Source organism: Bombina bombina, chromosome 7 (assembly GCF_027579735.1).
Source record: "Bombina bombina isolate aBomBom1 chromosome 7, aBomBom1.pri, whole genome shotgun sequence".
In the NCBI taxonomy this organism is placed as follows: domain Eukaryota; kingdom Metazoa; phylum Chordata; class Amphibia; order Anura; family Bombinatoridae; genus Bombina; species Bombina bombina.
This window is the reverse complement of record NC_069505.1, coordinates 39850241-39854964: the sequence shown is the minus strand read 5'-3', so window position 1 is coordinate 39854964 and position 4724 is coordinate 39850241. Positions and strand designations below refer to the sequence as shown.

General features: G+C 37.2%; 1 protein-coding gene across 1 annotated transcript in view; it reads right to left on the bottom strand.

Moving 5' to 3' along the window:
• VEGFB (vascular endothelial growth factor B) overlaps positions 1–4255 on the bottom strand; it is a 208366-nt gene extending 204111 nt beyond the window's left edge. The window contains exon 1 of the mRNA XM_053720059.1: positions 4213–4255. The gene's annotated coding sequence lies outside the window, so the exon portion shown is untranslated. The remainder of the gene's footprint in view (positions 1–4212) is intronic.
• Positions 4256–4724: the final 469 nt, after the last annotated feature.

The window sequence follows — 4724 nt, the reverse complement described above, 5'->3', positions numbered from 1 at the left end:
CTATGATAACTTATGTTAAATAGAAATACTATACTCAATGCTCGGATGAATTGAGAAGAAGAAGGATCGGTAACCCTATGATGATGTTGTAATTGATATCTCCCTGTGGTATAATGGTAACCACTAGACCTCTATCTGAATATCCAACGAATCATAATCGTTCACTGGAACTATTCAGGCATTCCTTGATGAAGATACCCATAAGTATGGTTTCTGAAAATAATACTGTTGGATACTAATGAATCAAATGGCTAGGAATAGTGGTAAATCACACTAGGACTGCCAATGATTAATAAGATCTGTTTCAATATTAAGACCTAGGGGTTGTCTGGTTCCCAGTGTGAAAATCCAAAATGCCTCCTTTCTAAGGAGGTCCTTGGATCTATCACCTCCCCGTGGTCTCTTTGGAATATGGTCTATAATCAACCAGGTAAAGTTTCTAACATCTCTGTGATGTACTTCTATGAAGTGCTTGGCTGCACCTGTGGTTAGGATACCCCTCTCAATATCATTGAGATGGGCTCGTATCCTTTCTCTCGCCTCTCGAGAGGTGCAACCTACATACTGCTTATCACATGCCAAGCATGTGATCATATAGATAATAAAGGTCGTTCGACAGTTTGTACAATGGGAATGTATATATACCCTTTGTGTAGCTGAGGATTGGAACGTCTTGTTCACACTTGCGTATCCACAGGCTTTGCAAGTGCTATTGCCACATTTATAGTGCCCTTTTTGGGTTAACCAGCTACTTTTTGGTTTTTGCTTTTTAAGTAGGGAGGGAGAAACTCGGTTCCCAATTGTTATGTTACGCTTGGGGACACAAAAGCAACCCTCCCTGATCTCATCTTTCAAGATGTCATCAGCTAGCAGAATCGGAAGATTCTTCCGCAAGATTTTGCAGACCTGATAATATTGTGAGCTATAGGTGGTTACAAAGGTAGGTTTATTCCTGGGAGGCCTTTGTTTAGACTTCTCTTCAAGTAGGGTGGACCTATCTTGATGTAAAACATCATTGAAGGCTCTGTGTATAGTCTTTTTATTGTAACCTCTCTCAAGAAATTTTTGGGTAAGCGAGTGACTCTCGTGCAGGAAGCCATCCTGCTATGAGCAATTACGCCTTAATCTTAGGAATTGGCCCTTTGCAATCCCATAACTAGTATGTCTAGGGTGACAACTCCTAGCGTGAAGGAAAGTATTGGATGTGATAGGTTTTGTGTATAGTGAGGTGCTTACATTGTTCTCCAAGGGTTTTCCTATCAAAATGACATCCAAGTATGGAACCTGGACTTTATCGAAACTGTGGGTAAAACTTAGACCCACACACAAACATATACATCACACACCACACACATACACACATATTTAAAAATAAATAATATATATATATATATATATATATATACACACAGACACATATACACCACACACACACACACATATATATATATATATATATATATATATATATATATATATACATACACACACACACATATACATATATATATATGTATGCACACACACACAGTATATATATGTGAGAGTGATCTACACATCTGTAAATAACATATTTCTTTTACACGGTTTACAGCTGTGACCGGCCCGATGTTGAAAAATGTCTTTACACCTTCCAGCCTCTTGTAGATGTTGAATCATTTAAATAAAGACAAATATTGTTTAGTTTTGTTTTTCTTCCTTTTTAATGTCACTTAAAAAAATAGTAAAATGTATTAACACTGGGGTGGAAGTAGCCCGCACCTTCCTTATTGTTTGTTTCTAACTTTCCAACACGTGCGTGTTAACGGGTGTGGTATGTCAAGTGCTATAATACATAGTACTTAAGTCCTGTTTATTCAGCACAGGAATGTGTACTCAGGATCACCGTTTTCAATTGAATCACTTCCATTTTTGTACACAAAATCTTAAGTCTAGGATGACTCAGGATTTGTCAGTTGCCTTATGAATGACAGGTGTGTTTACTTGTGTTGGCCAAAATATCATATTAAAGCCCTGATCCTTATTGCAATATATTACATCTGAAAACAATATTCCAGGAACACTTTGCATCAAGGCAATCAAGTAAGAAGGATACGTGAGTATTGGCCTCTTTACATACCCACTCGATGTAAATTACACATAATATGCAGAACATTTTACATATATAATAATAATAATTATTATTATTATTATTATTATTAATATATCTTATTTGTAAATTGCAGGAGATTCACAGATTGGATACCAGGTACCATATTAGATATATTCATTTTATTTTTCAATTCTAATGTACAGGAGACTCAGATACCACAATATACAAATAAACTATACATTTAAAGGGACATAATATTCATATGCTAAATCAACTGAAAGTGATGCAGCATAACTGTAAAAAGCTGACAAGGAAATATCACCTGAACATCACTATGTAAAAAAGGAAGATATTTTACGTCAAATTTCATCAGCTCACCAGAGTAAGTGCTGTTTAAACATGTATACTTCAACTGCTGTCCGGTTTGAAAACAAACAAAAAAACAATAGCCAATCAGCATCAACAGTGCTGAGGTCATGCTTTGCTGTGCTGTGATCTCATGAGATTTCAGTGAAATCTTGTGAGATTTCATAGTAAACTTACTTAAACTAAATAGAGAAATAACATTACTGTGCCTGCACATGACAGATGCACCATCCCTTGCAAGTCCCGGGACAAGTATCCTGATTGGCTGGTTAAAGTCCCTTTACAGTGGGGTGTGAATACTTTTTTGAGGTAAATATCTTCCTTTTTTACATAGAGATGCTCAGGTGATATATTCCAATCAGCTTTTTACAGCTCTGCTGCATCACTTTCAAGTGCTTCAACATTTGGGTTTCATGGCCCTTCAAACCAAGAAATATCTAATGTCTGATTCCCATAGCTATCTATGCCAAGCCCTCACCTCAGAGAAGACTTTTGCAATTTGGGACCGACGGAAATGAAAATTGCCCCGAAAATTGGGACAGTTGTCAAGTAATTTGTTTATGTACATGGTCTTCCGAAATGTGATGCTAACCACTGTGAGTTAGGTAGATGCAATAAAATCCTCATGTATTAGGTTGTTACATAATAAATAGTGTTTATCGATTCCATGGACTCCATTTAACTGCTACCTAAGCTCTCCGCAGCCTTAGATTTGGCTGACTCATTTGTCCTCGATGATTGACAGGCCCTGCTCTTGCAGTTGCCTGTGCAACATCATATTCTTGCCAAGGATGCTGCCTGGCTTCCCTCATATACAGGATGGACAGGTGACCTGCTTGGGGACTTAGTCCACCCACATATTAATAAATGAGTTTCCAATTTACTTCTAGTATAAAATGTGCTTTGTTCCCATGATATTCTGTGTTGAAGAGATACCTAAGTAGGTGTTAGTAGCTCTACATGGCAGGAAATAGCCCTGCCATATAGTGCTCCAGAAATGGGCGGCTCCTAAGCTTATGTCCATGCTTTTCAACAAAAGATACCAAGAGAACAAATAAACAAATTATAATAGAAGTAAACTAGAAAGTGGTTTAAAGTTACATACTATATCTGAATCATGAAAGATTTTTTTTTGTCTTTTATCCCTTAATTCTGAATTTACCGTCCCTTTAAATGCATCCCCATCAAATGCCCATAGCTTTCTGTGTAAAATCCCCATATTATTGAAATGTCTTAGTTCCCTATAGAGAAATCAGAACAAAACTGCACTGTACACTTTTTATTCTAAGAGAAAGCTATTTCTCCCACAAGACCGCGTAATACCTTGTAGCTGATGTCTGTTGCTCTGATTTATTTGCCTTTCCCAAGGAAATCGCTAAGATCTGCAACAATTTTATTTTTTAGCAGCCAAAATTCTGCACAGACAATAACGAGCAGAGAATCTATGGCAAGCGAAGGATAAGCTGTAATGTTTGCATTTGATGCTGGCTTAGCATTTGGAAGCGATCACATACAGTCTGTTGCACAATCTTTTGTTGCTTCATCAAATGTATACAGTGTTATCCTCGTGCGATACAAACTGTTCTTTTTGTTAAAGGGATAGGCTAAAGCCAAACCGACTTGCTGGAACTCGTTACTGACTTCAGATAAATGTTAGATAACAGACAAATGTAAAAACGCACAAATTCCATGCATTTGTTTGAAAACAATAAATGAATAATGCTTTAATTAACACCTTAATGACCACAACATACCCTTTACGTCACTGGTCGTTGAGAATTTTTCAGCATGGGTCTCGTCGCCAGTGGCAAGGTCGCACTATTATGACCTTTCTCCCTCCTGCAAGCCCGCGCTATCAAAAAGAGAAAGCCCCATTGAAAGACCTGCGATGTACCCTGTAAGGGGTTAAACAGAACAAAAAGAGCAAAACAATGGTTAAAATGGTTACTCTGAAGGCAGAGAAATGCTTCAAACTATTTAAATTTACTCTATTCAATAGCAATGCCTGTGTCAGTTAATTGATTCCTGTGTCAGCCAAAGTATGTTTTTTTGTGCTGCTGCAGCCTGTAGCAGTAGCAGTAGCTACTACTTTAACTTTATTTAAATTTAAGTTGCTGACCAGCTGTAACTCTGCTTACCTGGAAGTAATTTCCCATATGAAATAGCGGACAAACGGATTTCATTAACAAATTCCAAACGACTCTCTTAATGAACATCAGAGGAAGTGAAAGGAAAATAAATGATGACAAATGATTTTTTGTCTATG